This window comes from Syngnathoides biaculeatus, chromosome 3, assembly GCF_019802595.1.
Source record: "Syngnathoides biaculeatus isolate LvHL_M chromosome 3, ASM1980259v1, whole genome shotgun sequence".
Taxonomy (NCBI): Eukaryota; Metazoa; Chordata; class Actinopteri; order Syngnathiformes; family Syngnathidae; genus Syngnathoides; species Syngnathoides biaculeatus.
In genome coordinates, this window is record NC_084642.1 from 26972090 (window position 1) to 26999088 (window position 26999).

Genomic DNA, 26999 nt, shown 5'->3' on the forward strand with positions numbered 1-26999 from the left:
ATGACGGCTGATGGTGGATGGCAGCTGTTGTCAATAATGATACTGAAATTGTCGACAGGAAGCTGAGGTTACCACATTGTTATCTCTAATGAGAGGAGGATTGTGGCGAGGTTAGAACTAGCCTCAAGTGGTTTACTCTTGTCTAGGACGTGCGGGCATTTACACAAAGATCTTAGCATCCACAAATGGACTTGACATACTGTGCACTCACTTGAGCAGAAAAAGAAAGGCAATGTTCAGTTTAATCTGCATTATAATAGTAGATAGGAATACATGATAACAGAAAAAACAATATTTCCACTTTTACAAAAAAAAAAAGAAAAAAGATGTGACTTTGATGAGAGGAATTCCACCAGGGAGGACACTCAGCGATGACAGCAACAAAAGCCTGGTATCCTGGGAGATTAACGACAGGTGTTTAGATCAGGGATCTGTAGACAAGCGTTTTTGACAAGAAAATTCACTGCACAAAGCCATCGTGAGATGATGAGACTGTGGAACACTGCAATGACAAGTGCCACTATGATGGTGAAGCAGAGAGAATGGATGTTAACTTTTGTTAGATCACAGATTTGGGTTGCAAATATTAAATGTCTAAACACAGCACTTGAAAAATGACAAACTTGCTGTGTTTTGACATACTATGACAGATAGGTCAAATGAGACACAATTTCTGAATTTCATCACAAAATCTTTCTGTCATTTAAATTGGTAATGGACCAAACTCCAACTACTTAATTATATACAGTATGTATTCATATGTAGAGGTGTATTCTGTGTATTCAATGCTTTCTGTAAAGTCTTTCTCCAAACACGCTGGTTCAAAGTGATTAGCATAGTTTGGAATGCACTCAAGGGCACCCATAGCTGAGCATGTTTCTTCCCGTCACTTGACTTTGCCTATCTACTGATCACGTATTCCCTATTCACTTGGAAAGCCCCAAAAAAACCTATTGAAAAGAAATGACACAAATGCTTTATGCAGGTATGACTATACAGTGGACACCAGCATATTTGTGTTTCACCATTTGCAAAATCTGCCAATTCACTGATTGCAGCATGGCAAAAAAAATCAAATACCCTTGACAGTATATGCTCTAAACACTAACTATACAGTAGCTGTCCAATCCAAAGCGGAAGAATGTTGTTGCTTCTTCTTCTTCTTCTTTTCCTTTGCCTTGTCCCATTAGGGGTCGCCACAGCATATTATGCTTTTCCATGTAAGATTATCTTCAGTATTCTCCTCATGTCTTTCCCAACTACATCTATTAACCTTCTGTCTGGTCCTCCTCAAACTCTCTTGCCTGGCAGGTCCACCCTCATCATCTTCTCACCTATATACTCACTCTCTTTCCTCTATGTTTGTCCAAACCATTGTTTGCTGTGTGTTCAAAAACTTATAATTTTCGCCATCCCTTGGATGAGCTCATTTCTAATCCTATCCAGGATGCTTACTCCTAAAGAGAACCCCAAAATCTCCATTTCCGCCACCTCCAGCTCAACTTCCTGTTGTCTTTACAGTGGAACCGTCTCTAATCCGTACATCATGGCTGGCCTCACCACTGTTTTATAAATTTTGCCCTTCATCTTAGAGAACCCTTCTGTCATATAACACACCAGACACCTTCCTCCACCCGTTCCATCTTGCTTGCACCAATTTCTTAATTTCCTTACCACACTCACCATTGCTCTGGCTTGATGACCCTTAGTATTTGAAGTCGTCTACCCTCGCTATTTCTTCCCCCTGGAGCCTCACTCTTCCACCTCTCTCATTCACACACATATATTCTCTTTTAGTTCATCTAATCTTCATTCCTCTCCTTTCCACTGCATGCCTCCATCTTTCTAATTGTTCCTCCACCTGCTTCGTGGTTTCACTCCAGATCAATGTCATCTGCGAACATTATGATCCAAGGGGATTCCAGTCTTACATAATCTGCCAGCCTATCCATTACCACAGCGAACAGGAAGGGGCTCAGAGCTGATTCCTGATGCAGTCCCACATCCACCTTAAACTCCTCTATCACACCTACAGCACACCTAATCACCATTTTCCTGCCCTTGCACAATACATGTCCTGTACTTTTCTTACATACTTCTCTGCCGCTTCACTCTTTCACATGCAGTATCGCAGTTCTTCTTTAGGTTCTTTGCCTTTTGTTTTTTGAAGATCTACAAAAGCACAATGCAACTACTTCTAACCTTCTCCGTACTCCTCCATCAACACCCTCAATGCAAATGATACATCTGTGGTGGTTTTCCTTTGCATGAAACCACACAGCTATCAACCAAACACTTTTTATTCTGTATAAGGATATAGGGGACTGGAGCTCACTATTTGCTGACTACCATTCTCCAATTCTCTCCTCATTCCTTTTTCCCCCTCTTATGTTAGAACAAATGGAAAAACAAATGTTGAGATTACAGGCACAGACTCAGAGAAACCATGAAAGAAATTAAGGCACCATATGGGTAGTGAAACATCTGTTGCCCTGAGGGTGGCAGGGACTGATGGAGCTCTGTTACTCCCATGGATAATACATTATTATAATTGAATAAATAGAGCATTAAGTTACTCTGAATTATCTCTAGCTCTGAAAAGCTTTAACAATTGCATTCTTCATCACCCTCATATTACAGTAATAGAAGTAAGATGTAATGCAATTTTTGAATCAATGTGAATTTAATTGTATGTTTAGTGACCAGAAAAAATACATTTAAAACAATTAAACATTCTTTCATAGATTATTGATGATTGTTCTTTATTGTAAAAATGAAATGGATGGTATCATTTGGTGACAAAAATGGGGTCAGTTGCATTTAGTATCCTCAAAACAGATGAAAATGGCAAATAATTAACCTTCGGGCTATATCATATATTGAAACAGTAAATGCCTTAAACACAGAGGCAATATGTTGACTTTGTCTTTCGGCGAACAGATGGAATACTGTCTAAAAAAGATGTAATCTGTCTAAATTGTAATTTTACACATCCCATCTGACTGTGTGATTGGGGGATTACCATGGACTGGTAGCCAGCCAATTGAAGAGCAGACAAACAACCATGTTTGCTCACACCTATGGATAATTTGGAATCACAATTAACCCTAACCCCTATCTCTACCATTGTTCCATTTTTTTTATTCAGAAGATTGAAGAGTTACAAAAAATAGCAAGTAGGAGACAGTCCACAACCCTATCATCAGTGTGAAATTACTGTTTTACAACACTCCCACTTCATTTTACACTCAGAGTTAAACACTTTAATCATTTCCATAATCATTAAAAGTCCTCCACATTAGAAATAATGTCAATAATAGAAATAGATTGTTCAAACTTGTAAGAGTTTTTACTTACTCCTTTTTAACCTTGCTTACTTTTAATAATACGCTAAAGAGAATATAGCACAGTAAGCATATTAGTCTGATTTAAACTGTGTGGATTGAGCCCAATGTCTTTCACAACATGCTTGTCAGTGGCTTGGTGAATATACTGTATCTGCCTTCATATCAACTGTTGGACAATTTTACACTTGTATTTGCCCATTTTTCCCATACTCATGACTGTTATGATAACGAATCTGTTTTTTCCTTCTGGTGATGATTCACAGGATTCTTTGTGATTGCGATGGTTCCTTGATTGTGCGCCAGGATCACTGTTGGTGAATCACTCATTCCAAGATCAGTGAGTGACTGCCTCAAGCAAGTATTTTATTGAAATGGTTGGCTGAGTGCAACACACTTAGCTTGTGTGGTTGTGATTGAGACTGTTGCCCGATGTTTCCTTAACCACCTCACTGCTCAAAAACTCAGCATGAATATGATATTGTTGAGCGATGATCATCCTGATCTTCATCCAAGTCAACATCTGAGAAACCAATTGACTTTTATAACTCTGACTGTTCATATATGAGGACAACGTTCACTGTGCTCTTCACATACTGAATAATTATTTTCACAGCAGCCAGATGTACAGTATTTTGGTTTACAATGAACTTTGACGCAACACTCACTGCTTGTTCAGTGTCGCAGTTTTAGCTCATACTGTGGACTACCTAACTTGGATTAGTGAGTACTCTGTGTTCACAGGGTTACTGACACCACCATTTTTCACTTCACTTCATGTTTGCATCAGCAGGGGTTGCAACAGATTGAACATAATTTATTCCATACTTCTGGAGAACGGTTTCTATGTTCTTTCTGAGAAGAAAGACAGTTCTTTGCTTTGTGTGGGACAACAGAGATTACTAGGATATACAGTAAGACAGCTCACCTATGTCCTTCATCACGTAGCGCTTATTTAGAACCTGTTTCTTAATGACATCCATTGTTTCTGTGGATTCTGTAATCACCATCAGATCATTCACATGCATAGCTAATATCTGAAGCTCCCGTTGAAATCTCACAAACACATATGGGTCTAATTTACTCTTTTAAAAGCCAATATCCTCCATAAACTCTGTGAAAGCCTTACAAGACAGACAGTTCTTTGCTTTGTGTGGGACAACAGAGATTACTAGGATATACAGTAAGACAGCTCACCTATGTCCTTCATCACGTAGCGCTTATTTAGAACCTGTTTCTTAATGACATCCATTGTTTCTGTGGATTCTGTAATCACCATCAGATCATTCACATGCATAGCTAATATCTGAAGCTCCCGTTGAAATCTCACAAACACATATGGGTCTAATTTACTCTTTTAAAAGCCAATATCCTCCATAAACTCTGTGAAAGCCTTATGCCAAGAGCGAGGGAATGTTTTAATTCATATATTGACTTCTTCAGTTTCCACAATCGAAGTCCCTTACCTGGGTGTATGGGTCCATTTGGTTTCTCCATGTCGATTTCTTCTTCCATGTTTCCACTTAGAAATGGAGTTACTACATTCATTGAGTGTACATGTGGATTATTCTGTACAGCAAAGGACAGTGTATGAACTGAGCTGAATTTTATGAAACATTTTCACCTTTGGTACAAGTCACCGCCATACCTCAAGGCCTTATGGGTTCTATTTTTCCTTTTCCTTTTTTGACAGACATGGTTTATATGACCTTCTTTTCCACATTTGTAACATCTCCATGAGCTGGATATTTCAGCTCTCACTGGTTTAGTATTTGGTTGCATCTCTCACCGAATTTGTGTTGATATGGTTGATGCACAACCGGATGCAGAACCCCAACTATTATCATCAGGTTACACTTTTTATGAATCTTCATTGATTGATGCTTGCTAAACAAACTGTCAAGTTGTGCATGTCCTAACGGTGCGACAATTGTAGCATAGCTTGATGGCAAACTACGCAGGAAAGTTAAGAGTCTGAGCTTCCTCTTCAGTTGCGGCACGTATTGCAGCTGGTTTGTCAATTACTTCATTTGTTTTAGATGTTCAGTTTGGCGTTCTCCTTCCTTCATTTCACATCGGAAGTATTTTTTCTTTAGCGGCAGTTTATTTGCAAGAGTGTCTCTTCTCAGCAACTCCCACACTTCTTTGGGAGTTTGACAGCTTGTTATCAGGTACAGTTTGGGAGTACTTGTATACAGGACCAAGATAGAAAATCTCTTTCCCCTCCTTCTTTTCACAGACTACTGCTAGTGCACCTGTTTCCACAACCATGCTCCACAGTCCTTTCGCTTTCAGCAAGTGCTCCATTATAAACATCCATGTTGCCCTGTTCCATGGTCGGCTCAGCTTGTCAATAAACAGTTTACTTTTTGGTGATGCCAATTGGTCCCATAAACTATTAAAATGTTTTTTTATTCAGAAGACTGAACTGTAACAACAAAAAATAGTCAGTAGGATGCAGTATAACACCCTATCATTACTGTCAAATTACAGTTTTATAACAATCTCACTGGCCTGGACACTAGTTGGCAAGTGGCTGGCGATTCTAGTGTCTGCTGCGTGCAGAGACATCCCTTTGATGTCTCCTGGAGACTGTTGTGTGACTGTTGTCTGTCTCTGTGTGCCCCGTGATTGGCTAGCAACCAGTTCAGGGAGTACCATACTTCCTGCCCGATGACAACTGGGATAGGCTCCAGCACTCCCGCGACCCTCATGAGGATAAGTGGCTGAAGAAAAGGATGAATGGATGAATTAAGTATTCCTTTATTGTGTGGTCAAACTCTCAAATAAGTGATGGGGAGCAAGCTAGAGCTGTACGTCCACCTCCAACTACATATGCACGCCACATTACTTGTTTTTCCTTGATTATGTTTTTATAATTACCCGGCATGCTAAGCCACGATAGAAATCTCAATTAAAATGTAATTCAAATTATCCCCTCCATACGTTAATAGTTCTTTTTCTCAATTGGCAGCTGTTTTACGTCTGTGGCATCGGTAATAAATTACACGTTGAAACCGTTGTAAAGCGATCAATATAAGCGTTCTTCTCTGTACTTGAACACAAAGACGCACGCACAGACCTTCGATATTACAGATACAGTAATGATGTTACATTACATCGTACGTGACGTTACATACGTACATGCGTTACATTTATCTTTATTTACATTTATTTATTTACATTTATCAAAAGGATATAAAATTAATTCTGTAGATTTTTTTTCTTAAATGGCTATTAAGAGAGAAGCAAAATATGCAAGAAGTGTCAGAAAGATTCCAGGACTGGTGTCATAAATGATATATTTCAAACAACAACAACAAACTATGTTTTTTTTGTCTTCAATGTTGGCGATACCAATCAACCAAAACATGAAGAGATACTGTGGTATTTGTTCAGTGTGAGAGAAAAGGCAAGCGCTGTGGCGAAACAACTCATAGCTGCTTCACCTTGACAATAACCCTGGAACAATGTCCAGAGAAACTGACAGTTGCAAGGTGATGCAATCTCCTCACTTACCTGACCTGGCTCCATATAATTTTTTCAAACATGTGCAAGTTTGAAGACATGAATGACATCAAGATAGTGGTGACATAAGAGTTGCAGAGGATCCCTGAAAAATCCTTCCAAGAGTCCCTAGGGGCAAGGCAGAAAAGTCTGGGCAAGTGTGTGAGACTACAGAGGGAGTCCTTGTTATTTGTTGTTTGGATTTGTACTATCTTCTTTTCCTTTAAGCTTGTCCTGTTAGGGGTCACCACGGTGCATGTTCTGTTTCCATGAAAGCCTAAACTATTGCTTCACTTGTTCTCTGCTTTCACCGCAGATCACAATGTCATCTGAGAACATCATGGTGCAAGGGGATTCCAGTCAAACCTCATCTGTCACAACGTCATCCTAGCAGAGAGTCTTCTGTCACATAAAACAGCTGACATATTCTTCCACCCATTTCAACCTGCTTGCACCAATTTCTTCACTTTACCACACTCCCCATTGCTCTGCACTGTTGAGGCCAAGTACTGAAAGTCCTCCTCATTATCGCTTCTCACTGTTCCCACTCCACCTCCCTTATTCAGGTACAAATGTTTTGACTTACTTCAGCTAATCTTCATTGCTCTCCTTTCCAGTGCATGCCTCCTCACGGATAATAATTTCCATCCTGAGTCTAGCCTCCACTACTCTTTCCCATAACTTCATTATGTGGCTTATCAACTTTATTCCTCTATAGTTCTAACAACTCTGCACGTCACCTTTTTTTTTTTTTTTTTAAAAAAGGGCAGTTGCACACTATTCCACCATTCCTTAGCCATCTTCTCACCTGCTATAGTTCTGTTAAACAAGTTGGTCAAAAACTCCACTGCAACCTCTCCAAAATGCTTCCATACATCCACAGGAATGCCATCAGAACCATCTGCTTTTCCATTTTTCATCTTCTGTAGTGCCTTTTTAACATTCCCCTGACTAATCATTGCCACTGCCTGACCCACCACACTTGACTCTTCAAGTCTTTCTTCTCTCTCATTTTCTTCAATCATCAACTCCTCAAATTATTTTTTCCATCCATCTAGCACACTACTGGTACCAGTCAACACATTACCTTCTTTATCCTTAATCAGCCTAACTTGTTGCAGATTCTTTCCATTAATTTCTATCCCTCTGTCTGGCCAACCTGTAGAGATCCTTGTCTCCTTCTTTATTGTCCAACCTGGTGTACATGTCCTCATATGCCTCTTGTTTAGCCTTCGCCACTTCTACCTTTGCCCTTCGTGGCATCTCACCTTGGCTGTAGTAATCCAGTCTTTCGTGAGTTCCTCCTCTCTCACCTCTTTCCAAAAATCTGCACAGTACTCTTCCTTTCTCAGCTTCGACCACATTGTTCTCTGCTCTACCTTTGTCTTCTTAATCTTCCTCCCCACCACCAGAGTCATCCTACGCACCACCATCCTAGGTTGTCAAACTACACTGTTCCATAACACGACTCTACAGTCAGTAACCTCCTTCAGATTACATCATCTGAACATAATGTAATTCTCCTGCATGCTTGTACCATCCTTTTAGGTCACCCTATGTATTTGCATCTTCTGGAAAAAGTGTTAACTAAAGCTATTTACACCCTTTTTTTGTCTACCACCATCTGTCCCTCAAAGTTTCCATTTCTGGATGCCAAACTTACTCATAACTTCTTCAATACCCCTGTTTCCTTTGCCAACGTGTCCATTTCACTCTAAGCCAATCAAAACACTCTCTGTGTCTGGGATGGTCAGAACTACTTCATCTATTCCTTTCCAGAATTTCTCTTTCCCTGTAGGTCACATCCGACCTGTGAGGCATAGATTCTAATCACATTATACATAACCACAATTTCAGATTCTGGCCTCATCATTTGATCCGAGTTTCACTTCCAAGACATTCTTAGCTAACTCTTCCTTTAAAATAACCTCCTACTCCGTTTCTCTTCTAGAGTAACATAAACCCTGCCCTTAAACGTATATCTTTACTGCCTGTCCATCTGCTCTCTTGGATGGACAATACATCAACCTTTCTCCTTATCATCATGTCTACTAAGAGCTGAGGTTGTCCTGTCATAGTTCCAACATTCAAAATTCTCACACAATTATGAGCTCAGTGCATTCCTCTCCCCTTTCGGCCGAAGAACCTGCTTTCCTCCTCTCCTTTGTCTTGCACCCACAGTAGCTGAATTTCCACCGGAGCCCTGCTGGTTAACGGTGCCTGGAGCGGACTTTGTTAACCCGGGCCATGTATCCCGCCACTTGATTCTGGAGTGCCCAATATGTCGATTGTGTAACATCGATTAACTGCCGTTCACTTACCAATCCTGACCTTTTATGAAATGTGCCACTTCATATGTGCACATAACGGGGCACTCTAGCAAGCTAGCAAGTTGGCCTCCAATTTATGATGTCTATACTTATGTATATAAAAGTGAGTAGGGAGCTGGAACAAGTAAAAAGACTAAAATCTACTAAATGACCTATCAAGAACTACCATTACTAGATGCAGTGAAACCATGGCCGAGGACTTAACCAAACAAATTTGGAAGGACATTGCAGACTGTGAGTGCTTATCACCGGAGCTGGATGAGTCTACAGCCGTGAGTGACACAGCCCAGTTGTGCATTTTCATAGAAAACTGAAATCTGTGCTTGTCAAATTCATATTACCATGTAAGAAGCTGGGAAAGCACTACTGAGAAATACAAAGCATGCAAGATAAATATTATCCCCTCCGGTAGGTAGATTGTGGGAGGTTGGCGCTTGAAAATACAGCTTGGGGCAAAAATGTTGGGCACCCCTGCTTTAGATGAATACAAACCACGCAAGAAAAATAATATTCCGCTCAACACCCCTCAACCCACAGTAGGTAGATTGTAGGAGGTTGACTGCTTGAAAAGTACAGCTTACGGCAAAAATGTTGGGCACCCCTGCTTTAGATGAATTCTCATATTTGTTTGGCCACATTTTTAACCGGATGTCCTTCCTGATGCCACCCTGTGCATTTATTTGGTCTTGGGACTGTCCTCCAGTTTGCACTGGCTTGTGCCCCACATAGGGCTGTATTTTGGATTTGAAATATACAGTATCTTTTATGACACCAGCCTTGGAGGTTTTCTGGCACACTTCATACAGTATATTACATATTGAACACAGTCTGACTGCTTGTCATGATTTGTTGTGACTGCTTGAATCATTGGAGGGAAATATCAGCGCTTCTTTTTTTTTTGGTGCTTCACAGCATTTTTGTTCCAGGGATTATGTCGGCACTATTGGACTGCTACTGTGATGGTACAACAATGAGGCGCTTGTTGTTTTGCACCTTTAAAAGCTGTGTTTTTTGTTAAGATGGAAATGTTGGTGCTGTTGGACTGGCTTGATGGTACAGCTCAGAGGTGCAAGAGCACAAGGACCTCGGAAAAGATAGTGTGTTGCTCGAGGTAAGTGCCACGAAAAAAGAAATTGCCAAAGACAATTAAATGGGACTGGAGAAAACAACCAACCAAGGAAAAGAAGAATAAGAAAATCCTCTATGTGTGTTACTTACCAGAGGACATACTTTTGGCTGTTAGCAAACAGCAAATGCTTGTTTAACTTTTCAAGTCAGCTTGTAGCAAATGCGAGTGACCTCATGCATGCTGTGATCATGATATCTATAATTCTGCTGCCTTCATACTGGTCAGGGGCGATTTGAGTCTCGCTCCTTTTTTATTTATAACAGATTCAACATCGTGCAACAAGAGGGTATAAATCCCTAAACCTATAACGGGAGATATGTCTCCACATTATTTGCAAGTGTGTTTCAAATCCACAAATACGTATATCTGTAATTTACATATTTTTAGAATCTATAAAATATTTGCACATTTTTCAAACTCACAAATATATCCATGATTCACACATTTTTTTTATAATTCTGTGTGTGCATTTATCATGATGTATCATTTGTAAATATTCAGTTTTGCTTATGATTTTTTTAGCAATTGCATTTGTGGATATATCCATCCATCCATTTACTTTTCCCACTTATCCTCACAAGGGTCACGGGAGTGCTGGAGCCTATCCCAGCTGTCAAGGGGCAGGAGGCAGGGTACGCGCTGAACTGGGTGCCAGCCAATTGCAGGGGAAAGTGCATATATTTGTGAGAAAAACAAACAGTTTTAAGATCCACACATGTGGGAAGGTCCTCCCTCCCTTTGTGAAACAGCAGTGTTGGTGTGTCTGTTGACAAACTGAATCCAGTAGTCTATGGTCTGACACTGCCGAAATCCCAAATAAACTGACCACGGATAGACAAGGTGGAGAACCAGTTGCCACATCATTAGCAATTGAAATGTAGAGAAATCACCTTCCTCATCTGTCAGCAAAATACAAAAAAACCCAAAAATAAAGCAACATCTTATTATCACAGCATTTAAATATTAACAGTGACTCACCCTCAAACACATGCAAATAATTTGTGGGTTTGAAAAACACTTGTAAATCATGGAAAAAATTGTGGATTTGAAAATTGTGAATTGTGGATATATTTGTGGAATTGAAAAACACGTGCAAATAATGTCGAGACATCTTTCTTCACATATGAACCTTCTATATGTGAACTTCCACTGTGATGGCAGTTATGATGTAGATTTAGTTATTTAAATTAGGATTTGGTACAGCTGCAGCTGTTGTGAAAGCCAAACGTGAATGAAGTTGAGTTGTCTTAATCTCGACGCATTTATATACTGTGAGTTGAAGTCGTGTGTAACACATACAGTATGCATTCCGAATACCATCAAGCCTGGACCAAAATTCCCATGGTTGTGAATGAGCTGAGAGAGCTGTAAACAGTACAATCGAGATGCACCAGTGTGCTAAAAAAACAAAAAACAAAAAACCAGGAGGAAATAAGTACATTATACATTTATTTTGTTCTACAAACTGCTATGAGCATTATCACTTTGTAGTCTTAGTTTCCCAGAGGAATCTTGGTTGGATAAGGAATCAAAATAGCTTCCATTTCTCCGACCCCCAATGACTCCACATTCATCAACGGAGGAAATGAAATTAAGGCCCTGACAACTTGATAATAAGGATATGGTTGGAGCATAAAGAACATTTTCAGGTTGTAATGAACTTCCATTATTCATAAAGCATGATATTAGACAGTCTTGAAAGTAACAGAATACATGTATACCCGAATAAATGCATTAAATAGTCAGGATACCAAATGAATTTCGCTGTAGTCTGTAAAAACGTAATCAGATTACAGGTACATTTATTGAAAATTAGGATGATTTTTGAGGATTACCTTTTTGATGCAGGGACAGGCTGGCTGGCTGTTGATTTTATCCCTATTGTGGGCTGAGCATTCTTTTCAGGACTTTAGCTGTGCAACAAGCGGGATAAATGATAACAGTGGACCTCAGAGAAACACAGGCATAGGTATTTTTTGGGCCAGTAGGCCAATGACACAGTCCACTGAATGTACTGTACTCATTGGCTTCCCGAAAGCAGAGAGTTTTAAAGTGTTTTGAAGGCGATCAACAATATTGTTTTGATCGTATGTTGCACAGAAGGATTATCTATTTGAATAATATTTTCAAAGAAAACTGCGGTTTTAAAGTCATTGGTATTTCTGGTGAGGCTAATAGAAGAGCGAGAATATCTTAAGGCTGCACCTTGGGAGCAAATAGTTCGCTATCCAGTTGCACACGACCCACTGCTTCAGTGTAATATACGACCAATCCCAGCTACGAAACTTGTCACCGGTAATAAAGTAGTTTTCCTGCTGTTATGAGGTCATCTTCTTATTTTTTATTTTTATTAATTTATATATTTATTTTTGTGCATGTTCAACTGCTCGGTCAAGCAGAAAGGAAGAGCTGTATCCCTTTTATCCTGGAATTGTTTTACTGTGTCACATGGAACATTTTAAGATCATACTGTATCATGACAAAAGTCAGAGTATGTACGCACGAGTATGCACGTGCAAAGCTTTTTTTTTGCTGCATGTATCCATCCATCCATGTGACGCACAATGATGAAGTGGTTAGTACATCTGCCTCACAGTTCTGAAGTTGAGGATTTTAATTTCAGGTGCTATGATATTCTTTAGGATTCCAAAACCATGCATAGTAACCAATCATAAGACCAAAAAGAAAAGGTACAGATAAAACTTTCTGACATTTAATTTCTTTTGTCCTTTTTCTTTTGTTTTTGTAGCATAGTTGGTATTGGAATAATTCAAAAGTAATTAAAAGTATTCCAGTTATATTACTTTAATATTGTAGTTATATAAGTTACGTTACGTTAATATCATGGTAATTGGATAGCTTTTTAAAAGGTGACAAGGATCTGTCTCAGAATATTTTTTTCAATTACATTTGTGAATTAACCTTAATGCTTTATGACTGGTAAGGCTTACATTTTTAAGGCTGATGATGTGAAGCAGACAGAAATATCATTATGTCTTGGTCAAACATAAAGGAAACCCCCACTATTTGTGGGGGATTTGGATTAGCCTGGCTGCGAATAGTGAAAATCTGGGAATAATAAATGCTCACGATTTCGATTCGTGAAAAGCATCTTTAATTGGCTTGAAATATGATATTCAAATTTGATATATTATTATCAACAACCCATGACAATGAGTGTGAAAAATGGATGGTGGTTTGATGGATTATTATTAATATTATTGTTATTATTGTGTATCACGGTGGATGACTAGTTAGCACATCTGTTTCAGTTCTGAGAACCCAGGTTAAATTCTGGGATTGCCTCGCACAAAATAAATGAGGTGTTATGACAGTTTTCCCTTGCTCAGTCACGGTTCACCGTTCAAAGTCCTGCATACTTGTGGATTTTGCTCCCAAAGTTCATTTTTTCTTCATGTATTTCAATTTGTGGTAGATAAATTAGTTACCGTACCGTATTTTCTGGCCAACAGTGTGCACCAGTTAATAGACCGCACCCACTCTGTAACATTTTTTTTCTATAGACAAGCCACGGCGGATATACAGTACTGTATAGTGTACATACTGGTACATTGTAAAGAATTAGATATTCACACAAAGACCTATTGTTTATTTACATACCTTTATTTCTAAATAGTGACCATAACACAGCAGTAAAAGGGCTCAAAAATAACAAAAACGTAATTGCTTTTTTCCATCCTCCTCCTGTTCATTGGAACAACTAAAGCATCAGGGTTGAACAGCCTCAAAAAATCTCATCTCGAGTTACCACTGAAGTTGTGCTATTCTCCTCATGTCGCATCCATCCATCCATCCATCCATTTTCTTAGCCACTTATCCTTACAAGGATCACGGGAATACTGGAGCCTATCTCAGCAGTCAACAGGCACGAGGCAGGGTACACCCCGAACTGGTTGCGAGGCAATCGTAGGCCACATAGAGACAGACAGCTGCACTCACAATTACACCTAGGGGCAATTTAGAATGTCCAATTAATGTTGCTTGTTTTTGTGATGTGGGAGGAAACCGGAGTGCCCGGAGAAAACCCACGCAGGTACGGGGAGAACATGCAAACTCCACAAATGGAGGGCTGGGATTGAACCCGGATCCTCAGAACTGTGAGGCCAAGCCTTTCCAGCTTTCACCGTTCCACCTTCACGTGGTAGTCCAGCCTTTTAATCCTTGAGTGCCATTAAAATCCAACAGATTTTTTGTGGCACCAAGGAGGTCCTCAGCACCACAAAGCATGCTGGGAGGAAGTAGATAGCCTTTAAAGTGCAAGTTTTATGTCAATTATTTCTCGTGTCTTTCTTTTATTTGTTCTATTATTTGCTAGTTATGTTATTCTGATTGCTGTGGTGTGATAATCTGAGTTTTGATGTGACATCGTGAGTGTGACCAACATTGTCAGTAATGACCTGCCTACATAGGCTGTGTGTGGGGCAATGTAAGCTTTTTCTGCTTACAAATGTAAAAAGCAATTATTCCTCTCTGCCTTGTGAGCACTGTCATATGGCACACACACAAAAATGTGCTAGCCTACATGCTAACAGTGTGTTCAAGTGTACTTCATTGGCTAAGTCACACAACAATTGTAAATATAAGGTATGATATGGCTTTTAAGTGCAATTTATGATTGCAAAAATATGGTAGCACTCATACATAGGTATTTTAATACAGCATCCATTATTCAAGGATTTCCGTTTTTTATGGGGGTGTAAGGAACGTAACCCCACCAATAATGGGGGAAGAATGTATATATTTTGTGTTTGTGAGTGTCGTGCAGCATCCTCGATCCAGTCTTCTACTGCCAATTGATCTCAACTCGATTGTTCTGGTTGCTGCAGAGGATGTTTCGCCTCTCATCTGACCAGACTCCCTCAGTTCATGCATAGAGGCTAGGGAGGAGAGCTCTAACCTTAGTGTTTCTGATGAAACCAAACTATTTAACCCTTAGTTAGAGAGGCACGTCTCAACCACAATTGGTGCGACTCTTAGGATGCAAAACCACAACCGAACGATGTAATGAAAAGCTCTGCTTTCCATGACCATTCGTTTGGGTCAAGTCACCTACTACAACTACAACTACACCTAATTCATGAATTTAGTCCAAGAGATGAAAAGATGACATTATTTGTGAGAGATCGGTGGTACAGTAAGCCTCCTCCTCGGTTTAGGGATGGCTTTTCGAATTTAACATCAATGTCCTCTTTCAATTCTCTTTCAAATACAACTATCTTCTCTGTTCAGAATGTGTTAAACTCAAATTCCAATCAGAATAAGAATCTGAATCATCTTTACTACCAAAGATGTCAGAAACACAATAGAAATTTGTCTCCAGTAGTAGGAGCCACTCTCGTATGACAACAGAGTCAACTGAAAGAGAATGCTTTTGAGACATAAAGACATTGTGAGAACAGTAAAGAAGCAATAAAATGTTATTAGTAATCTGGCAATGATGGTACACTTTTTGGATGATTGTGCAAAAAGATGCAGTCCTCTATAATTACAGCAGTTTGAATGCCAAATAGAGCAATTGCCCACTGGAATGACCATTCTGCAAAGGGAGCCAAGACTCCAAGAAATGTATGCAATTTAAAGTGACTCGGAGTGCAATAATATGGGACAATGTGAATTATGCAAATGCTGCAGGTACTCCTCAGATGTGCAAATGTTGCAGCACGGTGAGACTGTTACAGTGAGTGCACGAGTAACGTGTGATGTATAATAGTAATTGGCCCGGGAAAAATATGACAACAAACTCAAGACTCAAAAAATTGGCAGTGTGTTTCAGTTAAATTCTAAATTAGCTATTTAAGAAGTTAATTGCAGAAGGGAAGAAGCTGTAGGAATGTCTGGAGTTATAGTTATTACATTCTTTGGTGGTGCCTAATGGAAGGAAGGAGCTAGAAGAGCTGCTGACCAGGATGTGGGGGGTCCAAGAGGATTCGGCCTGCTTTTGTTTTATTTCTAGGAGCGTGCAAGTCTTTGAATGCGAGTAGAGTGGTGCCAACAAACCTTCCATCAGTTCTGATTGTCCATTGCAGATGGAGTTTGTTGTTTTTTTAGCAGCACCAAACCAGACTGTGATGGAGGTACACAGTATTGATTCAATGACTTGGTTTGGAAAACTGTCTCAACAGGTACCGTGGTTGGCCGTGTTTCCTTAGGAGCTGCAGGAAGCAGATCCTCTGCTGGGCTTTTTTGAGGATGGAGTTGATGTTAGTCTCCCACTTCAGGTCCTCAGAGATGGTAATTCTCTGTAATTGTCCTGTAATTTGAGACTTAAAAGGTCTTGATGGTTGAAACAAGACAGACCTGAAATCTGTGATCATCTCTACGGTCTTTAGTACGTTCAGCTCCAGGCCCACCGGAACTCCAGCCTCTCCATTTTCTGTTGGGATTCAGACTCATCAGTCTTTGATGAGGCTAATGACTGAAATTGGATCTATAAACTTCAGGAGTTTGACAGGCGGGTGCACTGGAGTGCAGTCGTTCATGTAGAGAGAGATGAGCAGCGGGGAAAAGACACAACTTTGGGGTGCCCGGGTGGTGATGGTACGTGTGTCCTGTGTCTTGTCCATCAGGAAGCTATATATCCACGAGCAGATGACGGAAGACGCTGCAATAGAGAAACTTGGAGGAGAGGAATTTGATGATGATGATGGTGTTGAACACTTAGTTGAAGTCCTTGAACAGGATTCTCATGTGGGTTCCTACGCTGTTGAGGTGATCTAGAATGTAGTGTATTCCCATGTTGACTGCATCATCCACAGTTGATTGGTAGACAAACTTCAATGTGTCCAGCAGGGAACCTGTGACACCCTCGAGGTGGTCCACCACGAGGCATTCAAAGGACTTCATGACCACAGATGACAAGGTGACAGGACTGTAGTCATTTGGACCCAAGATTGCAGGCTTCTTGGAGACGGGATGATGGTGGAGCATTTGAAGCAGGATGGTACATTCCAGATATCTGTTAAAGCTCTCAGTTGTCACGGACCTTGCTGCACGTCTTTTAGATCCCACCTAGCTTAGTGGTTCTGTACCTCTGCCTTGTTGGACTGCTACACGGTGTATGACCCAGTTTCCAAAATAAACTACATCGAACATTATGCCTCTGCCTCGAAGTCCTACATTTGGGTTGGCCCCCGTACCGGAGGTTCGTGACAGAACGAACTGGCCAGAATAGGACCCAGTGGGAAAGCCAAGGCATAATGTGCATAACAATATCGCCGAGGATGTCGCCGGGGACACCACCTGCTCAAGGACCAACCATCTCCTATTTGGATGGGCTCCGTTATATCGTCCTTTCATGCCTGGTCATGATTATGTGCCAACCACGACCCGTTCATTACCGCATATCCTTTTGGACTCTGATTTTTCGGACTTTGAGGAAGACCTAAATTTATATGACCGGCTGCCTGACTGTGATTCGGACAATGACTGTGAATTTCCTCTCCCTGTGACTAGTCCCAGTCTGTTTGTGTCGCCACCCCACATCTCCAGCTCCCGAGTGCCTTCGTCCTGTAGGTCCAAGTCCCTGTCCTCCAATCCTTTTTGGGGAACCTGCTTGGTCATCTATCCGGATCCTCCGCCACAGGAGACGCCCAAGCAGGACCAAGACACCGCCATCGTCCATCCACGCCTCGCCAGCAACGACCAAGGCAGCGGGCCCGGAGCTGATGGCGAAACTTCCAGCCCAGAGGGAGCAGGGGTCCGCAACTCCCGAGGTGCAGCGACGCTAGGATCACAAGGTCTTTTATCACAAAATGCGGGCGGAAATAGAGCGGCAGAGTGCCAAACTTAAGGTCCTCACGGACCAAGTTCAGCGGGAATTAGTCACGTCATGGTTTCAACAGACTCACTGCTGACCCACGCTCACGCCGCGGTAGCAACCAACCCGCTACCGAGCCAGATCCAAGTCGCGGTGGCAACTGACCTGCTACAGAGCCAGATCCACGTCGCGGTAAAATGGCCTGCTACCGAGCCAGGTCCACGTTGGCGACCGACCCATTGCTGAACATAGTTGATGTCACGGTAGCCACAGACCCGCTGCGGCGCCACACCCACGTTGCGGTGGCAACTGACTTCCTGACAAATCACACTCACGCCACAGTAGCTACCGACCGTTTTCCGAACCTAGCTCACGTCTCTAGTGGCAACATCCCGCTGCTACGTCACACCCACGTCGCGGTGGCAACAGACTTCCGGGCGGGCTTCAACATAAAATAGCGGACTTGGTGAATGAAGATAAGCCTACCATTGCGCCTCCGGTGTTTGTTTTCCAAAAAGACACAACTCAGAAGTGATCTGCAGACGGCTTAAAGCCTGGGTGTCATCCCTATAAACATTTTAAAATAGATATTGTAATGAAAAATACATATAACATTATTCACTTCAATGTCTATACGAAAAAATAAATGTGAGCGGAGAGCGCGTCATCCATGCGCAAAGTGTCATTCTACGATATGCAAGTGGTCGCCATATTGGCTGCGTCCTCCGTCCGTGACGTCACCCGGACATTCGCAAATGAAAACACGCGGAGCACCCTAACTATGGAAGACAAACGTGCCCCGTCTGACATGGAAGCTCTTTTCGACAAGGAGAACGCCACACAATTGAGTGAAGTTACCGGGGCAATATTACACTATTGTTTCGTGCCATATTCAGATGATAAGCGATCACGGCCAAACCTCATCTCCGTCTGATCCACTTCCGCGGCAGAGATGAGCTATTGCGGCTCATCACAGCCAGCCGGTGAGGCTGATTTTCTGCGCCTTGGTGGCATATAAGGAAGAGGTGGAGCCGAGCCATGCTGCTTTTAGGGGTATGTTCAAAGCCGCCGCAGTACTTGTTGAACACCGTCGAGCCGGGGCGCATTACTGGCTACCTTTTATTTGGAACCCACTAAGCTCTCGTCCTCTGCACCCGTGCAATCCATTTTTCACAACGAACAGGGTCTCTATCAAACTTATGAAGGGTAAATCCATTCTCCCGAGTTTTCAAGCAATGCAATGAGCCGGCATTTTGGCTAACACGAAGGAACAATGAGCTACCTTCCCAGAGGCAAAACTAATGAAAACAAACGAGTCCACTAGGGGCCGCCGCTGTCCTTTACGTCACTTCCTGCTTCTCCTTGAAGACTATTTAGCCATCACTTGACCTTTAAGTACGGAGGATGGAGAGGATTCAGATAAAAATGAGACTATTTTCCTTCAGTGAAAAGTGAAAGTACCATTCCTGTCACTCCATTCTGTTCCCAAGAACAATGTATTCATGCCCCCCCAGTTTCTGCCAATCTCCCACTGGGAACTATGAGTCTGAGCCAGACGAGAAGCCAGTCAGGTTCTGTCTAAAGCCGCCGACTCTCATTCATGGGCAAGCGCCAAGCTCAGGTTTGTCATGGCAGACATCTTGACCTGCTCAGCTGGACACCTCGCTTTGGGTGGCCTGGATGGCCACCAGACAGACTGGGGATGGGGGGGGGGTCTGTGCCCTCCCCTGGGCCCCCCTTCCACCCTCCTCCTCATGTTTTTTGTTCTGTTTATTTTGTTTTGTTGGATCTGGGATCAGCGCCTTAAGGGGGGGTTCTGTCATGAAAAAGAGGCCACGCCACCGCTCTGGGTGGTGACACCTGTCACCGGTTACAGCTGTTACACATTGGAACTGTAATTTAAGCATTTAAGTTGGAGTTTTTGTCGCTGGCATTTGCCAGTTCGTTGCCTTGCGCTAGTGAGTTGCATTCACTGCCTGTGGTACTCTCCACTTCAATGCGTAAGTTAGAGTAACCCTTGTCACAGTGATTCTGTGAGTCTTTAGTTTGATCCTGTCCTACTGAGGTGTTAGTTTGCCCCATAGTCATCGGACCTTGCTGCATGTCTTTTGGATCCCGCCTAGCGTTTCTGTACCTCTGTCTTGTCGGACTGCTAAACCGTGTATGACGACATTTAACATTATGACTCTGTCTCAAAGTCCAACACTTGGGTCCGCTCCCGTACCGGAGTTTCGTGACATCCATGAAGACTGGAGCGAGCTGGTCAGTGCAGAAAGTTCAAACGTCAGCAGCTGTGATGGTGCGGGTCTGTATTAGTGCCATTTCGTTGGATAACTTGCACATTTATGATGACACCTTTAATGCTGAAAGGCGCATACAGGCTTAGGAGCAACATATGCTGTCATCCAAGCAACATCTATTTCAGAGATGTCCCTGCTTATTCCAGCAAGACAATGCCAAAAGCACATTCTGCAAGTATTACAACAGTGTGGCTTAATTGTAAAAGAGTGTGAGTACTAGACTGGCCAGCTAGCAGTACAGACATTTTTATCTATTCAAAATGTGTGGCACATTATGAAGTAAAAATTACAACAATGGAGTGGCAGTTGTACATCATGCAACAATGGGAATGAAGTTTACCTACAAAGCATCACCATGTATTATTGTCAGCTCCCAAACACTTATTCGGTGTTGTCAAAAGGGGTAAACTTACCCCTCTACCGGTTTTTGGGGTAATGTTTTCCTGGCATCAAATTAAAAATTAATGACTATTTCCAAAAACAAAATATATTGTTTCATCATTAAATATATTGTCCTTGTAGTTTGTTCAATTGAATGTTTAGTAGGTTAAATATGATTTGCAAATCATTGTATCTGTTATTTTATTTACATTTTACACAATGTCCCAACTCCATTGGAATTGGGGAATATTTTTGTCTTCAAAAGAGCTGTTTATCTTTGATGTAGTTGGACAGCTGAGTCTTGAACTAAAGAGTTAACCTGTCTATGTTGTGACTTGTGCCTCCTCAGTGGTTGCTTGTATTCCCTCATACAGTATACAGATCTATGCCTTCCTCACTGCACTCGAAAGTATACACCCGACTATTTTTATGGGTATGGGATATCTGGTCCTTGGGGTGTACTGGTGTTTGTCTCAGGATGTTAAACCGGTTTGAAGTGTACCTGAATGTTGTTTTGATTATAAATCCTTCTTTCTCAGACATGCATGAAACATATGGAATGACAATGTTTCTGATTCTTTCACTCTTTTCTTCTTTATTCTCTTTACTTTTTTTCCTTTTGGAACTATGGTAGTTGCACTTTTTTATAAATGATCAGCTGGGTTCACTACAGGTTTTTAAGGACTCCCTTGGGTGCCTACAGTCTCTATCTTTGGCCTGTGGGCCAGCGGAAACATTATCAGGTGTGTGTTGTAATGTTCTGATAAAACCCAGTTTGGGTGGCTCAAAAAGTAAGTAGTGGTTGGTGTGTGTGAGTTTTCTTTTTACCATAGGATTCAATTCGAAATGTCTTCTATACAACCAGAACGGTCCAGTGGCGATCAATTCAATGCCCTGAGAATGAAATGACCTGGATGAATATTTTCATAGGCATTTTGAAAAAGATGCATGACATTTCTCTGCCAATATTTTTTGTTAAATTCTACAGGTTTATAAAAAGGTGGAACATTTTAGAAAAACTGGCATTTTTTTGTTTTGCTTACATTCTACACTTTACGACAATCGATGTCCCCAAAACAAACAGGTACTTTGGCTGACAATGATCTACGTTATCAGGGCAGAATTCAAACTAGATCAGCCAAACACTGCTGAGTAATATTAATTTTCCAAACACACAGTCTGGACAGTGGGTATGAATTCCTGCACTTTTAATACAGAAGCCAAATGAGTATATGCAGAACAAAACACATGATGTCAATAAGACAAATAAAGAACATTGGTTGCAGTCACTTGTGACATCATCTCACCAAGCAACATGTGAGGAGGAACAGCTGACTCTTGTTCCCTCACTGAAGGCTGAAAATGAACTGCCTCAACTCGAACGAAGACGACTGATGTTCTGAAAGAAATACAGTATGTGACATCTGACAGGTCCTCTGATCAAGATGCTCTTCACACAGGTAAGCCGTTGCTATACTTAAAAAGGATTTCTTTCATGCTCCACCTATCATGCTCTCTGTTTGGGAGGCGGCAAACAACAACCATGCTCTAATATGCTTTTCTCTTTTTAATCAGCATCAACACTGAACCCTCTCATCAAAAGGTGCACATCTCCTTGAAGTTGAGTACGCTTGACCCAGCGAAAAATGAAAAGTGGGTCGCAGTAGAAAACAAAAGATTAACCATGATTAAAGGGCAAGATAAAATGGTTACTTCGGCTACAGGTCCCTGGAAGAATGCACAGTGGTCATAAACTGAATGTTTTTCATACAGATGTATTGTTTTGGTTCAAAAAGAAAATGATTCCTGCAATGAATGCATTGTCAACTTTATATTCTGAAATGAAATAGCACATTTTGGTCAAACTGTTCTGTCTGATTTGTGTTTTTTGTTTCTTGCTGTCAGGTGGCTCTTACCTGTGTTTCTTCATGGCTGGAGTGAGCAAGGAGCTGCTCACCTGAAAATGATTGAAATTCAGTCTTAACTGGTTTGTGCACATGTGAAAAACACAATATCATAGTCATATCATAGTCATATCATAGTTTCTTGTCATCTGTATTCCTTCTTGCTCCACAATTATTTCATATATCTCTCTGTTGGATTTGCTTTGTGTATTAGTACTTTTTTCTATAGTTTTGGTGTATTCCTGGTGATTCTACTCATTCCCTAGTCTGATCATCGTAAGTTGTGGTGCTGACGTATGCCTTTTGCTTTTAACCATAGTTTTCAGTTATTTTTTTTGCTACCGTTTTGGCTGCTTCGAGGTCCAACCTGTTAGAAAGAGTTTAGCCAAAAGAAATGGACCCCCAGGAATCTGAAGATTTGCACCAAGCTATTCTCTGCCATTGTCCAGAGCTTGGACAGCAAAGTAGGTCCTTACAAGAGATGAAGGATGCTTTTCAAACCTTACTTCTAGTATGGTCATTCTGATGGCACATGTGGACAAATTTTGTCAACACTTAGTCAAATGGTCCTCATCCCATCTCCCACTGGTGATGCTCAGCCAGCAGCTCTGACCCCAACAACCCACCATCTTCTGGAGGATGCTTGTCCAGCGGGAGCCATCCAACGGTGCTCATCCCACAGCTACCCTTTGACCTTCCTTTTTTCGGCACTAGTCCTGCAGCCATCACCAAATCCCACTCCAAGGGCGCACGGCATAGACCTCAAAACATGCCTGGTATGGTCTGCCACACTAGTCATCTTCTTCTCTGGTAGGTTGTATTCGGTATGCCTGGGCATTCCATCCTATCATGTCCTTCTGTCTGAATGACCAGCCGGAGCGCCTCATATCTGGTGTCCCAGACGCCCACCAGACTGGCCCCAATTGGAAGAATTGTTGGCCATCTGCAACCTATGTGCCTCCAGAATTCTCATTAATTTGGGTATGTTCCTGGCCACTCTCCTCCCTCCCTCATCCTATCACCATAGGCCACGTTTATCTGGTCTTTGCTTTTGTTGTGATGCTTATGTTCTCTTTTTGCATTGCACCATTGTTTTAACTGATAACTGGTTTGCCAGCACTTTTTGTTACACAGTTTTGATTCTTTTTGGATGTAAGTTTTATTTATAGTTTTATTAATATTGTAATTATTTTGTTACATAAGTTGTTTGTAAATAAATATTCAAACATATGCTCTTATCATTCATAATTTTTTTTAAAGAGAGACAGAAACAATTGATCTACTCTATTCAAAAGAGCAACAAATAAATGGCTTGCCATATGGTTTTAGTTGGAAAGGAGAACGAGAAAGAAACCATATGTATGATCCCAATCCTTAACACAGTATAATCAAACATATCTCCCCGAAAACCTTGAAAGCAAGAAAAGTGCCTGAAATTACAAAACCTTCAAGTTCATGGATCAACATATCTTCAGACAACTGAAATAGTTCAACAGTAGAACTAAATGACATATTGATCTACTGGGACCTTTCACTGAAACAAGTAATTTCCTCCATCTGCAATGACCTTTCACTGGGTTATTTAAAGATGGACATTGTTGCTTGAAAAGGTAACTTATGATGCATCTTTTCGTTCTTGGTTTTTTTTTTGTAATTTAAACGCTGAATTTATAAAAAAGGCAACATATTTCCACTGCAGCTGAATAGAGAAAGAAGCGCTATGTGCAGCCGTCTTCCCCTTGAGTGAAATATTTTGAGTCACAGAAATGGCAATTCTTTTCACTTGGATCCTGTGGAGTTTCAGAAATTGCTTGTGCCCCTTCTACCCTAATTTATTCTTTTATTGCTATGTGTCCTAGTTACGTTGATGAATTGTCACACAGGAGTAGCAACTCATTTATTATGATTCTTCACCTTCCATCCGCTTTCTTAGCGGCTTATCCTCACAAGGGTCGCGGGGAGTGCTGGAGCCTATCCCAGCTGTCAACGGGCAGGAGGCAGGGTACACCCAGAACTGGTTGCCAGCCAATTACAGACACGTGTTTGTTTAGTCCACTGGGCTAACAGTCTTATTGCTCTTAATGTAATTAAGTCAGTCAACTCATCACTAAAGATTACTTACATTGTGGATCTTTGCTGTTAAGTTCTCTTCCATATTTGTATTGCTTAAGAAATGAATAATCACGCCAATATTCAGTAAAAACAGAATAATTTGCAGTTTCCTAATCTGAGAGCAAGATCAGTCAATACAGTAGTTGCAAAGTGTGTGGTGATTCATTGGGATTCATCATGGAACATGAAAATGACAACAAAAACCAAGCCTTGAATGGCCTTGATGAAATGTTCCCAAAGAAACTAATTCTGTCAATTCACTTACCCCAACTGCAAATGTTACTGATCTGCTGCAGGAATTATTAATCGCTGATCAAATATTTTCTCCCTCTCTTTCTTGCCTAGGCTTGTCTAAGCACAAGCTGCCATTTGCAGACTATAAGAGCAAATGTTAATTTCTCCCATGTGCATTTCTGTGCCGGAGGAGCCACAAGGACGCAATCTTACAGTGTAGTGAAGCGAGGAGGGGGTCACTTGGATATTTGCGTAAGGAAATGTGATTGAGTTGTTCCCATCGATTTAGCCTTTTCCTTCCAAATCATTCTGCGAGGTGAGAAAGAAGATATTTGAATGTCTGTGTGGAGATTTAGTTTGTTTACACAACATTCCAGACATCATTTTACAAAAAATGCTTACATCTATCTATCTATCTATCTATCTATCTATCTATCTATCTATCTATCTATCTATCTATCTATCTATCTATCTATCTATCTATCTATCTAGAGACACACACACACACACACATGCACACACATGCACACACACACACACACACACACACACACATGCACACACATGCACACACACACACACACACACACACACACACACACTTTCCCCAAAAAATAGAATCTCACGGAAACCTTTATTTCCATTATCTATTCACAAAGTTAAACTTTCATAATTATAAATAAAGCCCCCACACTTTAAGCAATATCAAGTATTTACTTGTTTATTTTTTGCATAATCTGTGATAAAAGCAACAAAATCAGGAATTAAAAAAAAGAATACTGTGTAGTAATCACCATTTACTTCTTACTTTTTGAAGGGGGAAAAAAAGAAATTAGGCTCACGTTAAACCAAAACAAAATGTGCTACTTTCAAAAAGTTATGTTAACCTTTAATTCTAGGCTTTCATCACTGATTATGTGCGCCGTGGCATTGCCTTGGATTTATGGATCTTTAGATTTCCTTTACCCTTGCTGTCAGTTATTCTTTGTTTTTGCGTCTGGACCCCCTCATTTTTCTTTTGATAACACCCCATAGATTTTCAATAGGGTTTAGATCAGGTGAGTTGGCTGGCCAATGTGATGGCATGAACATCAAACCAGGTTTTGGTGCTGGTGCTGCAAGATGAAATCTGGATCTCCATTCGGATTACCATCAGAAGGAATCATGATTCCCTGTAAAAGATTCTGGTAGACTGTTGCAGTGACCTATATGTAAAACAGCAGAGTTTGCCAACACCTGCACTGGACATTGCACCCCAAATCATGACTGACTGTGGATATTTCACATCAGAGCTCTAGCTTGGTTCTGTTCTTCATCTGTCTTCCTCCAAACCCTTGGGACCCGTTTCCTGAATGAAAGGCAGACTTTCCTTTGACCAGAAAAGTGGACCTTGGACCACTGGGTAATTGTTCAGTCTTCTCCTTGACCCAGACCCTTCTGACGATGGCTCAGACTTATAAGTGGCTTGACCCGAGGTTCCTGAAAGTTCTAGCCTATCTCCTGGATGCAGCAAACTGTGGCATTTTTCTGAAGCTGTGACTCCTGCGTCATCCCACACTCTCTGGATCTCTGCTAGATTTTGATTTAGATCTTTTGTGTTTTGCTGGTGCATCTTCTTCTGCCACATTTTGTCCTTCTACTAGACTTTCCATTGATGTGCTTGGACACAGCACTAAGTGGACAGCCAGCCTCCTTAGCTGGGAATTTTTGTAGTTTACCCATCTTTGAAGATGGTCTTCTGGCCAGTTGTCAAGTCACCTGTCTTTCCCATATTGAACCCAACTAACACAATTGAACCAAATTGAAGGTGAGAACTGTGCAGGTGCTTTGAGTTCATTAAATGATTAGTGTGTGGCTTTCAGTTAGAAAAAAATATCGCCTGAAAAGTGACTGATTTATTCACAGTATTAAAATTTTTGAATTCCTGATTTGTGGGTTTCATGAGCAGGAAGCAAAAATAATAATAGTGCTACCTCTACTT

General features: G+C 41.1%; 1 long non-coding RNA gene across 1 annotated transcript; it reads left to right on the plus strand.

Annotated features, from left to right (window-relative positions):
• Window positions 1-21615: 21615 nt before the first annotated feature.
• On the plus strand, window positions 21616-23669 carry LOC133498210 (uncharacterized). The gene is made up of 3 exons (XR_009794240.1): window positions 21616-22228; window positions 22344-22421; window positions 22674-23669. It is a non-coding gene; the product is annotated as an uncharacterized LOC133498210 (long non-coding RNA).
• Window positions 23670-26999: the final 3330 nt, after the last annotated feature.